Source organism: Protopterus annectens, chromosome 11.part0 (assembly GCF_019279795.1).
Source record: "Protopterus annectens isolate FY-2018-M chromosome 11.part0, PAN1.0, whole genome shotgun sequence".
In the NCBI taxonomy this organism is placed as follows: Eukaryota; Metazoa; Chordata; order Ceratodontiformes; family Protopteridae; genus Protopterus; species Protopterus annectens.
In genome coordinates this window covers 331,544,885-331,562,568 of record NC_056745.1, presented here as the reverse complement: position 1 = coordinate 331,562,568, position 17,684 = coordinate 331,544,885, and the positions used below count along the sequence as shown (strand labels likewise).

Below are 17,684 nucleotides of genomic sequence, written 5' to 3'. Positions count from 1 at the left end.
ATTGAGAGAGATTGTGGGTCATCCACCAATTTAAATCCTGTTTGCACCTGTGGGTTACTCGAATCATGGCTGAAAGAGGATGCTGAAAAGGATACCATTGGGTGAGCAGTAGCCATTGTAGAAGCCTCATGTGAAACCTGGCCAGGGGAACAATGGTGATGGAGGCTGCTATGGAACCCAACAGCTGTAGAACCAAGTGAGCCCTGGATTTTTCTTTTGAATGGACTGGGATTAGTTGTTGCTTTATCCTTAGAATTCTGTGCTCTGGAATAGCAGCTCTGCAGTTTTTTTTGAGTCCAAGATAACCCCTATGAATTCTGTTGGCTGAGATGGGGTAAGATTGGATTTTTGCCAGTTTATGGTTATGCCTAGCTTTGAGCAGACAGGAGAGAGTATGCCAGGGCTTTTTCCAGTAGCTGCCTGGTGGGGGCGGAAATGAGCCCGTCGTCTAGGTATGGAAATACCTGGAATCCTTGAAGTCGCAAGTGAGCTGTGGCAACTGCCATGCACTTTGTGAACACTCTGGGGGCTGTAGAGAGTCCAAAGGGCAGTACTCTGAACTGGTAGTGACTGGCTCCCGCACAGAAATCTTCTTGATGGCCTGTCCACCTTTATGTGGTAGTACGCATCTTGAAGATCTATACAGCACATCCAATCATCTTTTTCCAAAAACGGGAGGATAGACTGTATTGTGACCATCTGGAATTTTTGTACTCTCATAAACTTGTTCAATACACAGAGATCCAAAATTGGTCTCCAGTCCCCGGTTTTCTTTGGCACCAAAAATAGTCTTGAGTAGAATCCAGATCCTATCTGGTCTGGAGGAACTATTTGGATTACTCTTTTTCTTAGCAAGCTTTCCTATCTCTAGTGCTGCTTCTTCCCTTTGACCGGCTGGAACATCAGGAAGAGTTTTTGAAGGGACAGGACAAAGATCAAAGGGGATATGATAACCTCTGGTTATAATCCTTTGTACCCAAGAATCGGTGGTGATGGTTAGCCAGGCCGAAGGGTACAAAGAGAAACATCCCCCAACCACCTCCAGAGGAAAGGAGTTGGGCCGCTCTTCAGAAGCACTGGTAGGATTGACCAGGGAAAGAATCCCTGGAACCCTGGTTACGCAGATCCCCTCTGCCCCAAAAGGAGCATCTTCCCTGTAAGTTTCCCCCTCTACCTCTGGGGGAGAACTCAGCCTGTCTGCCATGGAAAAGACCCTGAGATTTCTTGAACCATATCTTCCCACTCACATTGAGGGGAAAAATAACAGACACCTATGGCAGAAAGGGTCTTACTGTCCTGTTTACATCTGGCCAGTGTGCTTTTAACTTTGGGCCCAAACAACGAGGAGGCCTCAATGGGGGCATTAAGAAAAGAAGACAAAGGGTTCCACGAAGTTGCACAAGCGCATTCAGGCATGTCGTCTTAAGACCGCAGCTGAACCCGCTGCTCTAGCTGCTCCTTCTGATGCGTGAGATATCAATCGCACAGAGGAGTTAGATATAGATTCAATGGTGGCCAGCTGAGAGGCCACTTGTCACGGACCTCATCAGACACGGCACCAGCCAAGGTTTCAGAGAGCTCAGAAACCAGATCCCTCTGAATCCTGGTAAAATGTGCCATATAATTCAGGGACCTGACAGCAAAGGTCGCTGAAGCAAAGGTGCGCTTCCCTATCCTGTCCAGGGCCCGGGACTCTTTGTTAGGAGGATGGACAGTCTGGCTTTCTTCTTCTGCCAGATCCTTTTTTGTTGCGGCCGCCACCACTAAAAGCATTCACAGGAAGACCTTTGGACCAATGGGGATCAGAAGCAGGAGGGGACAAGATCTTATCTGGCCTCCAGGGAATAGCTTTGACGGTATCAGGAGCCTTCCAAGCACGCTGCACGATGAGCTGGACAAGTTCATCGGCAGGTGGAGTAACCCAAGAGGTAGGGGGCCAGGTGCGAAAGGCCTGCGGGAACACAGATTCCTCAGAGGTCGGATTAGAGGACTGCCAGTCACCTCTCTGTTTCAGGATTTCGAGGATATCACCAAAGGATACCTCAGAGGGTGACCGAGGGGATCCTTCCCCCTCATCGAAATCTGTGTCTTCAGTGAGGGACTCCACTGTGGAGTCCATGTGCTTCCTCTTGCATTAACTTTTCCGGTGGACCTCCTCAGCGGGAAAAGCTGGAGAAGACAGCAGAAAAGGGGATTCCTGAGGGAATATGTCCTGCAGCCCCTGCACCTGGTGTCCGCTAGGTGCGACTTGTTAAACCAGTGTACCAGAGGAGGGCGGAGGTATAGATAGTCCAGAATCACCAGCAGCAGTAAAAGCCTTCTCCATCAGTTGGAAGGCTGGTCCACCCGAAGAAGAGTGCATGTATAGGACAGGGGTCACCCTTCCCCTAAGTGGCTCAGCCTGCCGACCTGGAGTCCCTGGATGGCTGTGGAGCAGCAAACTATGAGTGTCACAATGGACATCCTGGGTCATAGCAAAGCTTTCCTGCCACGAAGGCAACTGCAGTTCCTTAGTGAGATCCATAAAAGGGAACCGCAGGCGGGGAAGACTGTGCTATATCCAAGGACTTCAAAGGCAATAAAGGAAGAGAATAAGAAGGGGTCTTTGGAGATGGGTGATCACCTCCCAAGGAAGGATAGTTCCTGAAGGGTGGGATACCTCTGGCCAAGAGTACCTGGTCCACAAGACGCAACACATCATGTTCGGAAAGGCTTCTAGTGGACCTCATGGAGACTGAGGGAGAAATAGGCCTGTCCACAGAAGACCCATCTCATCTGACCGCACAGAGGACAACGGTGCAGAGAGACTGGACTACTGTTGTCTGCACCGAAGAAGTCAATGGTTCCGAAGTCATGGTCTGCACCGACACAGGGATCGGTGCCGAAGTGGTTGTGGAACCGATGAACCCCTCGGTGCTGATATATAGAAGGCTGCAGGAGAAGACAGTGCCGAAATCACTAATGGAGCCAAAGGCCTCAGTGCCGAAGGTCTAGGCATCGAAAGCACTGGGGCTGACAGAGAGAGCTGGAGCCGAAACTTTAGCCTTTTTAGGTTTTGGTTGGCGGGAGTCCCCAGCCGGGGATGAAGGCAAAGATTTAGCCTTAGTAGGAACATCCAAAGTTTTCTTATGAGCGCTAGGAGGGGTTGAGGCTTCTGACCCAGAAATAGCCTCTGAAAAGGGAGATTTTAGAAGTCCCTTCAGTAACAGCTTGTTTTTCCTTTCCAACAAGGTTCTATTAGAAAAGTTCTCACAAATAGTACAGGGTGGGTCAACAGACAAATGGGAAGCTCCCAAACAATAAACACACAAAGAGTGTGCATCAGAAGTAGGCAGTTTGTGTCCACAATAAGAACACCGCTTAAACCCCGGACTACCTTTCTTATCTGCCATGACAGCAAATTAATTAATAGAGAAAGTACCAGCAATGGTACAAGAGAGTACCCGAAGGTATGAAAGAAAAGGGAAAAGGATTACCAAAGATGGTAAAGAGAGAATACCTTGCGGTAAAAGTAGTAAAGAAAGAAGCAGAAAAACCTGAAGAAATTATGATCGCTAGATGCGATAGGGTAAGAGACAATAAAATATGAACTTTCCTGACAGAAAAGTAACCTGTAAAACTATTAAACAACAATGGAATGTACTTGGCTCAAGTGAAGTAGCTTGACACAACTGAATGGCAACGCTGCAAACGAAATCTGAGGTAACGGAGAGGGAGATTGTGGGTAAGAGTTTAGCTCGAGAGTTTGAAGCGGACGCGAGCTTGGAAAATGGCCAGCTCGGTTCCGAGCTCGGAACAGATACCCATGCGTAAGGAATGAACAAGGATTAACAATATCAGATCAACAGTTATAGAAAAATGGATACCAGCAGAAAAATCCACAAAAGAGAGGCAGGAATATATAAAAAAATATAAAGGATATATATATATATATATATATATATATATATATATATATATATATATATATATATATATATATAAAAACACACACACACACACACAATTGGTATAAAAAGTTTACACACCCCTGTTAAAATGCCAGATTTTTGTGATATAAAAAAATGAGACCACAATAAATCATTTCAAAACTTTTCCCACCTATAATGTCACCTATAACCTGTACAATTCAATTGAAAAACAAACAAATCTGATAGGGGAAAAATATACGCTGGTTGCATAAGTGTACACACCCTTAAACTAAAACTTTGTTGTGTGTGCACACCCTTACACTCATACTTTGAAGTACCTTTTGATTTAACTACAGCATTCAGTCTTCTTGGCTAGGAGTCTATCAGCATGGCACATCTTGACTTGGCAATATTTGTCCACTCTTCCTTGCAAAAAGCACTCCAAATCTGTCAGATTGCGAGGGTATCTCTTGTGCACAGCCCTCTTCAGGTCACCCCACAGACTTTCTATTGAATTTAGGCCTGGGCTCTGTCTGGGCCATTCCAACACTAATTTTCTTCTGGTGAAACCATTCTTTTGTTGATCTCGATGTATGCTTGGGGTTATTGTCGTGTCAAAAGGTTAAATTCCTCTTCATTTCACCTTTCTAGCAGACACCTGAAAGTTTTGAAATAAATGTGACTGGTATTTGGAACTGTTCATAATTCCCTCCACCTTGACTAAAGCCCCAGTTCCAGCTAAAGACAAGCACCCCCAAAGCATGATACTGCTGCTACCATGCTTCACCGTGGGGATGGTGTTCTTTTGGTGATGTGAAGTGTTGTTTTTGCGCTAAACGTACCTTTTGGAATTGTGGCCAAAAATTTCAACCTTGGTCTCAAACCATAAAATTTTCCCACATGCTTTTGGGAGACTATGTATTGTTTTGCAAATTTTAGCCAGGCCTGGATGCTTTTCTGTGTAAGAAAAGGCTTCCGTCTTGCAACCCTACCCCATAATCCAGACATATGGAGAATAAGGGAGATTGTTGTCACATGTAGAACACAACCAGTACTTGCCAGAAATTCCTGCAGCTAATTCAGTGTTGCTGTAGGTCTCTTGGCAGCCTCCCTGGCCAGTTTTCATCTTGTCTTTTCATCAATTTTGGAGGCATGTCCAGTTCTTTCCAATGTTACTGTTGCCCCATATTTTCTCCACTTTTTGATGTCTTCACTGTGTTCCATAGTATATCCAATGCTGTGGAAATTTTTTGTACCCTTCTCCTGACTGATACCTTTCAACAATGAGATCCCTTTGATGCTTTGTTAGTTCTCTGCGAACCATGGCTTTTGCTGTAGCAGGCAACTGAATAAATGTCAGGAAAATCCTACTAGGACAGCTTAACTTTACTTGGGGTTAATCAGAGTCTCTTTAATTGAAGACAGGTGTGTACCCAAGCAGACAATGCTGTAATTAAATCAAAAGGTACTTCAACAAAGTATTAGTTTCAGGGTGTGCACACACAACAAAGTATTCGTTTAAGGGTATGCACACTTATGCAATCAGTGTACTGTAAGTTTTTTATATCCCCCCCCCCCCCCACAGATTTGTTTGTTTTTCAATTGAATTGTACAGGTTATAGGTCACATTAAAGGTGGGAAAAGTTTTGAAATTATTTATTGTGGTCTAATTTTTTTTATATCACAAAAACCCAGCATTTTAACAGGGGTGTGTAAACTTTTTATATCTAGTGTGTGTGTGTGTGTGTGTGTGTGTGTGTATATTTACACACACACACACACACACATACATATACATATATATATATATATATATATATATATATATATATATATATATATATATAATTTTCTTAAATAAAAAAGGGGGAGAGAATACCAACTATGGTAGCAGGATTACCACAAGGGTAAGGGAGGGGGCCATACCAACAATGGTACTTAAACTACCAAAAAACGGGTAGAAGAAGAACAAAGCTCACAGATAAGAAGAAAGATATATAATTGTAATAAAAGGTACCAAAAATGTATCACTTAGCTGAGAGAGATGGCTTGGCACGTCTTGAAAATTACACGGCAAACAAAATTTGGAGAAGGAGAAGAGGGGCACTATGGGTAGGACTTGGCTCGAGAGTTTTGGGCTGGCGCAAGCTTGTCTATTGGCCGGGTCGGTTCCGAGGAAGTTCTATCATTAAGGAACAAATGAAGATTTACAACATCAGAGTCAAGTGTTTGGAGATTACTTGTACCTTTGTTGATAAGGTCCATGATGATTTGCTCCATGGCTTTGCAGATAATGCTCATCAGTATAATAGGTCTATAGTTCCCAGGGTCAGTAGAATCACCACCTTTATACAAGGGAATAAATGGTTGTAGTTTTCCATTAAGCTGGGACGAAGCCGGTGCTTAGATTAAGTTTAAAAAGAATACACAATGGTGTTGCTAATTCTTGTTGGAGCCCAAGTAGGATGCAGCTGGGATGTTATCAGGTCCCATACATGCAGTGTTTTTGGCCTTAGAGAGGCATTTACAATCTGCTCTTGAGATACAAATTTGGGAATAGGTGGTAGGGATGTCATGGGGTACGTGTGGCAGGGACAGGGGAGTGAAGTTTTCACAGAACCTGTCAGCCAGCAGGTTAGCTATGTCCACAGGCTCAGTATATGTGGTATCATTAATTATCAATTTGGTACAAATCTGGGCCATTCCTTTTAGGTTACGGATGCTATTGTTCAATAATGCTGAAACTCTCATTATCAGACTACAGCTTAACAAAATTAAATCTATATTCATTGCCTGTGTTTATATCCCCCCAGGCAATAATACAAATACCCTAGAGGACTTCCTTCTATCCAACATGTACCCCCATGAAACTATGGTGTTAGGAGACTTTAATATCGATTGGAACAACTGCTCCTCTGAATCTCCCACAACCCACAACTTCATGGCTATACACAACTCATATCCTCACCCACCAGAATAAATAAACCCTACAACAAAGGTAGTATCCTGGACTGAATTCTTATCAACAATCACCCAGACCTGTACAACACTGGTACCCTCCCAGATGATATAAATGACCACTTACTCACTTACATCATCAAGTATAAAGTAGATAGCCACCACCAATTTCTCTATAAATCTATTAGAAATAACAAGAACTTCAACACCACTTATTTTCAGAACAAACTCAAAGCATGCAATTGGGCCATCCTAAAAGATTTTCCAATGGATGATGATGTAGCCTATTTTAATTCTAAATTCCTTACCATTCTAGATTCCCACACCCCTGTCTGCACCCTTAGAGCCAAAACTAAAACTGGCCCCTGGCTCTCTAAAGTAACCAAAATCATAGTAAGAAATAAAGCATGGGACAAATGGCGTACCTCAAAAGACCTACTTGACCATATTAAATTCCGGCAGCTAAGGAATGATACTAAGAAAGCCATATTGTTAGACAAAAACAACTACTATCAACACCTTCAACAAAAGCATCAGTACAAACCTCAAAAGTTTTGGGCAGGAATAAACAAACTGCTCCACCCTGGACAATCCACCACTCCCATCCCATCAGCTTGTAACCTAAAATCTCCAGAGGAAACTGCAAATATCTTTAACAGTTTCTTCACTAAGACCATCCAATCACTAGCTAGCCAACTGGCTCCCAGTGGCCCCAATCAGGATTCCTCTTCGACCACTACCCCTCTCTCCTTTAACTTCCACCTCCAAAACCACAAAAGACCACAGCTCCAAATCAGATGAGATAAGGAATATGATGCAAATTCAAACTTTATTCTGTTTCGGTTAAGCGCTTTCTTCTCCTACTATTTCTTCTACTCCTTTAACTTCCAGCCTGTATCTACATCAACCATCAGATCTGTAATTAACAAACTAAATCCCACTACCCTAGCAGCTGATCTCCTCCCAGAAAGTGGCAGATGCCATTGCATATCCTATTTCTATTATTATAAACCAAACCTTGTCCGAAGCCACCATCCCCTCTATCTGGAAGGTTTCCCATGTTATTCCTCTCCATAAAGGAGGGAACTCTTTAGACCTCTCAAAACTACAGACCAATAGCCAAACTATCACCACTAGCCAAAATAATGGAAAAATGTGTCCATAACCAATTAATGCACTCTCTCTCTCTCCCAGAATAAACTGCTGGCCAACTCTCAGCATGGCTTTAGGCCAAACCACAGCACCACCTCAGCCCTCATATCCTTCTCTAACTCCATTAACCTCAACTGAAACAATAACCAACTTATCTCAGCTCTCTTCCTAGATCTCTCTAAGGCCTTTGATATGGTCAACCACCAACTACTTATCCATACCCTGAAGAAACTGTCACTAAATAACTGTGCGATTAACTGGTTCCAGTCTTATCTGTCTGACAAACAACAAGCAGTATTATGGCAGAATACACTAGCTACTCATCTACCCATCACACTAGGAGTCCCCCAAGGCTCCATACTTGGACCACTTCTCTTCTCAGTCTTTAACAATGACCTACCCACAATCACTCCCAAGGCCACCTGCATCCAATACGCGGACGACTCTACTTTAATCTGTGCAGCCTCCTCCTCAACTGAGCTGATGACTCTAATCCAGAATACTTTCAATGATGTTGAAAAATAGTTTGCAAACCATCAGCTTATTTTAATCCCCTACAAAACTAAGCTGCTAATTTTTCCCCAACCTGTAAGTCCTCTTCACCATTCTTTACCATAAGATCCAATAATGGCACACATATCCCCAGATGTTCACACCAAACTCCTAGGGGTCACAGTCGACAATACCCTAAAATAAGATACCCATGTCAATTAAACCATCAAAACAGTCAACAAAAACTGGGCTCCCTCTATAGGATCAACCTTTCCTCACTCCATTTGCAAGAACTTCTATCGCTCGCTCCCACTTACCGTCTACCCTTCTTTATGCCTCAACCTTTTCACTAACTTGAATAAAACCACTCAAACTTGCAAGCTGCTACAACCATATTGCCAGATTTGCTACGGGTACAACCTTTAGGACCCACCACTGTATCAACCTAACTCAACTAGGTTGGCTTGAATGGATTAATCTTCTCCAATACAACCAACCTATAATAGCCCACAAAGTTCTAAACCACCCCGATAAGACACCAGCACTAAACAAGATCATTAATCCCTACAGCAACCTGAGGTCACTGCGCTCTGCTGACAAAACTGTTGATTCAAACAACCAAAAGCATAAATGTGGCTGGTGACTCTCTATTTGCCAACTCTGTAGGCAAAACCTGGAACTCTCTACCTGCTGAACTTACTCTCCAGCCTCTCTAACCCAGTTCAAAAAAAGCCTCAAACTACACTTTCAAATGCACTGGCAATGTCTCTGTTCAAAACCTAACACCCACCCCCTGGTATTGGATATCTTGCCTAATTAAATCAGTCATTTGACTCTAAAATGTATATGATTTTGCTTTGTGGCATATCTTAGAGCTCGTTACGGGATAAAGTCTTTATCTGTGTGAAACCCTGTGTGAAACTCTCAGTTGCCTACCATGTTCTATACATGTCTGTAACCTTACTGAAGACTGTAAACTATGTTAATTTGTAAATGTTACTAATGAAATGTAATCTACTAACTTGGAGCTTTTCTTCCCGGGCCTCTGCTGAAAATGGACATGTATCCAGTCGGACCATACCAGTAAACAAATGTAAAATAAATAAAGAATGCCTTGTGGTTGTCTTTAGTTAAGGAAGCGAAGTTGGATTTGTAGTTTGCTTTGGAGGACTTCACAAGAAGTCTTATTTGCTTGTTTAAGCTGAGGAGGGAGTGTTTCCAGTTTAGGGATCGCTCCCTCTTAGTCTTTGACAGCAATTTCTTTCCCTTATTGTAAAGCTTGTTAATAGGTCTGAGTCAATGCAGTTATACAGGTGTTTGTATAAAGCATTAGTGAAAAATTCAGCATAGTTGCCAGTTCCATCTGACGGGGGAGGTGCAGTGAAGCTATTTATACCATCCCATAAGAGGTTATAATCTGCTTTGGAGAAGCTTATTTTTAGTTTAGCTGCTGCTAAGGGGGGGTGGGTCAAGTGTGATACTTACTTTGAATGAGACTGATCTGTGGCCAGATCTCACAAGGGAAGACCTCACAGTGGGGGTGCTATGATAGTCTCACATATTGGCAAGTACCAGATCCAGGATGTTGGCACCCCTTGTGAGAGTGTCAACCAGCTGGTCCAGGGCATTCAAGTTAAAGTTTAGAAACATAAGGATAGGCGAGTTTGAGTACAAGTAATTTACACAGTCGCCTTTAGCTTTCACGCCTTCAGTTTGTGGTCTGAATGTTTGGAAGGAGGTATAACCCAGTATGGCTGGGGTGCTCTCCACAGCCTTGAACCAGGTCTCCGTGACTGCACAGATGTCTGAAACTTCCAAGATGAGGACTACTTCCAGCGAGTCCAGTTTAAGACTCCTGGAATTTAGCAGCGTAATCCTGAGGTTGATTTTTGATGGAGTTTTTACGTCTGGAATTTTGTCCTTGAAACACTGCCTAAAAAAAGGCACTATGGGGGTGGCAAGACACTTAGGCAGTAGCCAAAATCCTTGGGGTGACAGATGAAGACCACCTATGGCAAAGCATCGAGATCTGTCTATAATGTCATCCCCGGCCGACAGATACTGTCCCTGGTATTGGATCCCCTTAGAATGACACCAGAAACTAAGTCAATTATTGAAGTCAATCATTTTCGGTTTGTATTGAGGCATCATCCTAGGTGAAGGTAAAATGCTTCTTAAGGCTAGAGACATACCTGCCTGAGACACATTGTCCGAGAGCTCAGGCATGTCTCTCTTCATGTAGTCCATAGAGGCACATCTCAAGTCATTCACACCAACATGGACTATGATGGAGTCAGAACAGTACCTGTTGTTGAGAGTCTTAAGTGCATGTTTGATATGGCATATCCTGGCACCTGACAGACAGCTGACCATGACCTTTTCCTTATCCAGTCTGATGAGAGGGATCTCTGTGTCTCACACTGGAATCACCTATGACTAATATCCTTAGAAATGTGATTTTTTTATGTGTATACCTGTAATTGGGTTCTATTTTTTTTATTGTCTCGCCATTTATGATGATTTGTCAATTTGATTGTCTATTTTTGACCTTTTGTTAAAATTTATGTGGAGCTTTTCTCCCCGGGCCTCAACTGAAAATGGAAATATATCCAGCTAGACTAGCCCGGTCAACAAATGTAAAATAAAATAAATAAATAAATGTTTGGTTGTTCTGCTTTAAGGGCTTGACAGGTGAGACACCGGTGTGTGAGCTACTAAGTGTATTGTGTGCTGCAGAGAAGTACTATGTGTAGCATGCTTGTATTTGCGTTTGGGAGGTCTCTGGTGTTTAGTTATATTTCTGGTGAGGACTTCCGCATATGTAGGTATGTGCGATGTGGGTTTGGGTGGAGTAGGAGGTTAGATGACAACCCACTCATTATCATATTTACTGAGTGGTGTGCAACAGAGCATGGACTCAAGGTTCTTAATATAACTGCATCTCTCACATGTTGAGTTTGTGTGGACGAGGAGTAGAGGGTTGTCAGTGAATACAAGGCAGTTGCTACATTGTCTCAGGATGCCCATGTCGACCAAGTTGGCTGGAGAAACTGTGAGAAATTGTCCATCCATAGTGTTAGGTAAATTAATAAGGTCAGGAAAAGAGGTCACACTTAGGAATGACTAGTGGGCGAGAGGTGTGTTGGTACCTCTGAGGCTAGTGGGTGAGAGGTGTGTTGGTACCTTTGAGGCTAGGCTTAAGTGTTCCACCAGACAGTAGAGTAGGGCCACGAAAAACCTCTGGAGGACCACAAGCAAAGTGCCAAGGGAAAATTTAACAAGCAAAATGTTTGCATCTATAACCACCAATGATAACCACCGCTCCGCGATAGTGCACGATGGTGTGTTACACACAAGCAAGCACAAACACGAGCTTAAATAAAATAAGAAGTAATCCTTTTAACTCAAACTAGCCAATAAGGATTAACTCTTTGAGCTCTAGTCCAATCACCCTTCATTAGATGGGACTCAAGACAGCACTCTCCTCCCACAAGGGTGCAGAAGGGCTTTCACCAACAACGATGACTTAAATTTGATGCTCAGAAGTTTAAAAAAAAAACAGACCTAGAAACAGCAAACCTGGAACTGGGCTATGCTACACTAGTACACTATACAGTAAAATGTGGCAAAAAAACAGTTCAGACAATTCAAACCGATAGTGGAATTAAAAGTGCAATATATGAGCAAAAACAGGCACTTCTAGTTAGTTGGAAGCAATGGATGCAAGTGTTCAGCTATCTGACATTTGGACCCAATGCACTCATTGGCAATAGCTGAGGTGAGGAATGTTGTTTCAGTACAGATCAGGCTCTAACCTGCCTAGAACTGATGACGCTTATATTACACACAAAACTATAAAATACTAGCAGTTGTGGTACTCAGCCCAAAGTTACACACCATTTAGCCAGAAAAAGAGTTGCCTCCTGTAAAAAGCAATTAGTGAAGCAGTCTGGCAGAATGCCCAGCAAAAACTAATAGACTGCTAACATGCAGTGATGACAAGCAGAAACAATCAAAAGTGATGTCCTTGAATAAATATCTGGAGATCTCTTTTACAGCTCATATTCACATTTGGTGGCATCTACTGAGATAGAACATAAAAAAAGATTTACCCACCGCAGTCAGTTGCGACTGAATGAGGCTCAGAGGAGGAGGAGGATATGATGACTGAAGTATACAGTAATATCAAATATTTAAAGAATGCTGCAAATGAAAAAAAAATCCCTGAGATAATATGTCTAAGAACTAGTTGGCATTTACAAAGCCTGGAAGAGAGAGATTAGAGAGAATGTTTTTTTTTTTTTTTTAAAACAAATTTATTGTTTTAACATATAAAAGAGAAATATCATAACAATTTTATACAAATAATTAAAAATAGGTATTATTATAATATTCAACAAAACAACTAAAGTATTTACAAAGACATCCACTACAATCAGATCAATTAATTAAACTAAAATACTGTGCTATTGAAATTAGAATTTTTTTAACAAATTTTGTAAATTATCCCATACAATAAAATGTGGTGTTTTTCTAGTTGTTCTCATTCTAATTGTGCTTATTTCCATATGACACATTATATTCATAACATTTTTAAATTCATTTTGAACGAAGGAGGTGTATCTGAAATCCAATTTCTAGTTATTATTTTCCTAGCCACTGCTAGGATAGACCATAACAAGGGAAGCTTAATCTTTTTAACACATTGAGGTACAGGTGTGTTGAATAATATAAGAGACTTAGAAATAATGAAATTATCTGTAAAAAGAGCCTGCAAAAATTCATTAATTGACTTCCAGTATTCTTTCAACTTCATACAGTCATAAAACATATGAGCCCAGTCAGCATTAATTTCTACATTACATCTCTTACATAGATTATCTTTATTATTAATTTTATTCATCATCAAAGGTGTATAAAAAGATCTATGTAAAAATTTCCATGTATAAAGTCTCCAGACAATGGAAGATGTAGTTCTATAAGCAGATTCCAATATATATTGTTTATCTTGTTGAGTTGGTGGGTCCCCATTAATAGAGGTGAAATAATTCCAGTATGAATCTACATTGTAAAAAGTTTCTTGTCTGATAATTTTATGTATATATGAAAGTTTACCTTTATCAGAAACTTTATGCTGTAAATGTATTATCAAGTAATCAATCAGTTTTGGAATAGATTCTTTAACTGTTATAGACATTAGATCTATTCTATCAATGAGATGTTGTCTAAAGATCTGAACCTCTAACCAGCAAGTTTCTCTTAGATCAAATTCTTCTTGTTTTAAGAAATCTAGATTTTTAACTTTATTATCAGATATCAGCTGATACCAGTACTTTAGATTATTATCTATAGCTAAATGAGCTCCTTCAGAAGTAGATGACATAAGCATACCCTGAGTATAAATTATAGGGAATACAATAAAATTCCATTCCCTATACTTAGGGTGCATGAATATAAAGTTACGATAACTAATAATAATATTTAATGGGTAACAGACCATATGTTTAGGTGTAATAGGTGAAGTACAAAATTCCTTTAGCAACCACAACATGGAGTTATTTATAATCATATTTTTATGTGTTAAGGAGATTTTCATGAAGTGCATACTAATTAGCTCCCAATAATCTTTCCATTTTGCGACATATGACCGATCTATTAATAAAGTAATAACTTTTATAATAGAAGAGATAATATATAAATTAAAGTCTGGAAAAGAAATACGCCCTTGAGACCAGCTATTAGTATGTTTCTTTAATGCAATCCTAGGTCTATTAGGTGCCCATAAGAAATTTAACATTAGTGTATTCAGTTTCTTGATAGTTATTTTTGTAGGTGAAAGTATTATTGATTGTATTAAGTATAAAATCTTGGGGAATATTATCATTTTAATAATTGTAAGTCTCTCCTCCATAGTAAAAACATATTATTCCAGGTATTAAAAAGATTTTGTATATTAAGAAAACAGGTATTATAGTTATTATATATAATAGATTTAATATATTTAGATAGTATTATACCTAAATAAGTTATCTGACCTGAGTTGGGTACATATTTAGTAAAATCACTAATGAGAGTATTTTTGTGTATATATAGGTAGTATTTTAGTTTTTCTTCATTGAATATTAAACCAGAAATACTTTTAAAATTCATCATTTTATCAAATAAAGACTGCATAGAAGAATTAGATCCTGCTGATGTAATTAGAACATCATCTGCAAAAGTTGAATTTTTGATGTATTTTCTTCTATTTCAAAACCCTCTATGTCAGTACTGTTTCTAATCAAATTAGCCCAAGGCTCCATTACTAAAGTGAATAATAGTGGAGAAAGTGGACATCCTTGCTTTGTACCTTTAAGAATGGGTATTTTTGTGAAACATATGTTCCTACCTTAATATAAGCCAGCGTTCCTTTGTATAAATGCTCAATTAAATTTACAAATGCATCAGAGAAATTTGTGCATTTCAGTAAGGTAAACAGATAGTCCCAACTTACTGAATCAAATGCTGAACCTATATCAAGACTAATAAGTGTTAAATCTTTCTTTTTCCTATTTGCAAAATCAATTAATGTTAAAGTTATTCTTATATTATCAAAAGTATTTCTATTTACAATGAAGCCCGTCTGATCTATGTCTATAATGCCGGGGATAATTGTCTTCAATCTATCAGCAAAAATACTCATAAACATTTTATAATCAACATTAAGTAATGAGATGGGTCGATATGAAGAACATCTAGTTGGATCTTTATTAGGTTTTAAAATTGGTGAAATAAATGTATATTGCCAAGATGGGGGGTTATTAACTCAGTTTGGGCCAGAATAAAACCTTATGTATTAATGAATATGTAGTTTTAGAAAGGATTTTATATATCTCTGGTATAATACCATCATTAACCGGTGCTTTGTTTGATTTAAGCTTATTTATTTGTGTAATAACTTCTGTATATGAAATACTCTTGTCCAATAGTTTAATCTGTTGTTTATTAAGCTTTTTATTCATGTTTGTGGTTATAAACTCCTTTATTTTATCTTTAGGTTCCATGTTAATGTTGTTATGGTTAATCTTGTGAAAGTGATTTCTAAATTCATCCAGTATTTCTGGTATACTAGAAACATTCTTCTTTTTCCTTAGAGAAAAGATTTCTTTGATATGGTTTTGTTTATTCAATCTTTTTGTTTTATTTTTAAGTCTATGTAAGTATTTGGGGCTTATTGAATAAGACAAAAACTTGTATTTCTCTAAAGTTATTTTAACTTTATGAGTCAAAATTTCTTTGTATTTCTCATTTAGTTTGTTTATTTCTTCAATAACTTTCTTGTCCATAATATTTTCTTTATTATTATGTTTATAAGAGTCTAGTTTACTTTGAATATCTAACAATTCCTTATCCCAAGATTTCCTTTTGTTATTATACCATCTGATACTTTGTCCATATAGCTATGATTTTAAGGCATCCCAAACATAGACAATGGAGACTTCAGGAGTATTATTTATGTCTAGAAAATGTTGTACTTCTGAAAGTATATATTCTTTATAGTCTTTTAGCTGAGTTAAGTATGCTGGTATCCTTTTGATCTGAACATTATGAGTATTTTTATCATGAATTCAAAACAATTGAGTTATGATCAGATATAGGACATGAAATGATTTTGGAATTAATTAAATCTGTTACCATCTGGTTAGAAATAAAGACCCTATCTATTTTTGAATAAGTTTTGTATCTGTTAGAAAAAAAGGCGTATGGTAATGATTTTGACTCTATCTGATTATTAATATCATTCAAATGATAAGAATTAGCAAAATCATTTAAATGTTTTGCATTAGATGTAATTCTTCTTTTCTTTATAGTGGTAGTATCACTTTCATGTAGTATACAATTAAAATCACCAGCTAAAATAATATCCCCTACAGAGAATGATATGATCTTATCAATATGATGTTTCACTGTATTAATACCAATTCCAGGTATCCAATATACATTAATTAAAGTGTAAGTCTTCCCATTAATTTGTATTGTAACCATACAAAACATTCCTTTGTCATCCTGATAAGACTTAATGGTTTTAGGAATGGGCATACTTTTATTCCATAAAATAGCCACTCCTCTTTTTTTCTGAGTGTGCTCTGAACTAACCAATACTGTATACTTATGTATACTTATTAGTGGCTAGTTTATCAATATCTTTTTTCAAGAGATGGGTTTCTTGCAGGAAGACTAGATTGGCCTTGTGTAGATTAATGTATCTTATTAGGCTTGCCCTTTTACACGGATTATTCAATCCATTAATGTTTAAAGAAATTCCTTTTAAAGATGTCATTTGGCATTTTTAAAACTCAAGAATCTTATGATCGAAATAACAAATAACAAGATAAATAATGTTACATCTCCTCTTTTAGGTGTACCTTTAAATATAGCTGTATTTATTAAATCTCTTATGGGATTTTGTATAGGATTCAATTTTGTTTGTAGTGACAATGAGTGTACAAAATATATTGTGGATGTCAAAACTATATACATATAACAATGAACAAGTGAAAATAATGTAAGGATTAAACCTTGCATCCCGCCTGGAGTTGAAAACTCCAACTTAGAGCAGTATTTACTACTCAAGTTAATCCCCTACCCTAAGCAGCAGTACCTCAGCTACCACCTTATCAATTTAATACTAGTTATATTTAACTGAGGTTAACAGTTTTCAATTCAATTATCTATCAAGACAAAACTACACATTTGGTAAAACAGCATCATATAAACTAAAATAAACTTTTTTTTTTTTTTTAAAACTGTTCATACTATTATATAGATCTATGTAATATATAACACTTGTATTCTAATAGCATTCAAATAATCTTAATGTTAGAAATCAAGAGGAGAGAAAATTATGTTCTAACATTCATTTAAATCAAAAACTTTGGCTAATATGATTCAGACATTACATGCATTAAGATGCATCTATTTTCTGTCATGTGAATTCTATCAACAGCTTCCAAAAAAATCTTGAATTGTTTGTATATGAGCATTTACTTAAACTCATTATTGTCAATAGAGTAAAATATTGTATTCATAAAAATTATTATAAATCATATTGCATAGTTATGCATATTCTCAGAAACACCTGCGTTATTACCTAAAAAAAAAAAGCCATCACACACATAAACACAGACACAC

The 17,684-nt window shown here is 38.6% G+C and overlaps 1 protein-coding gene across 2 annotated transcripts in view; it reads right to left on the bottom strand.

Moving 5' to 3' along the window:
- The window catches only part of SLC41A2 (solute carrier family 41 member 2), a 1,208,246-nt gene that overhangs the window by 1,174,165 nt on the left and 16,397 nt on the right, over positions 1-17,684 (bottom strand). Inside the window, exon 1 of one of the 2 annotated variants that reach the window (XM_044087831.1) lies at positions 12,630-12,651. The exons of the other annotated variant lie outside the window; for it this stretch is intronic. The gene's annotated coding sequence lies outside the window, so the exon portion shown is untranslated. Of the gene's footprint in view, positions 1-12,629; positions 12,652-17,684 lie in introns of those variants that run through there. 2 annotated transcript variants of the gene reach the window in all.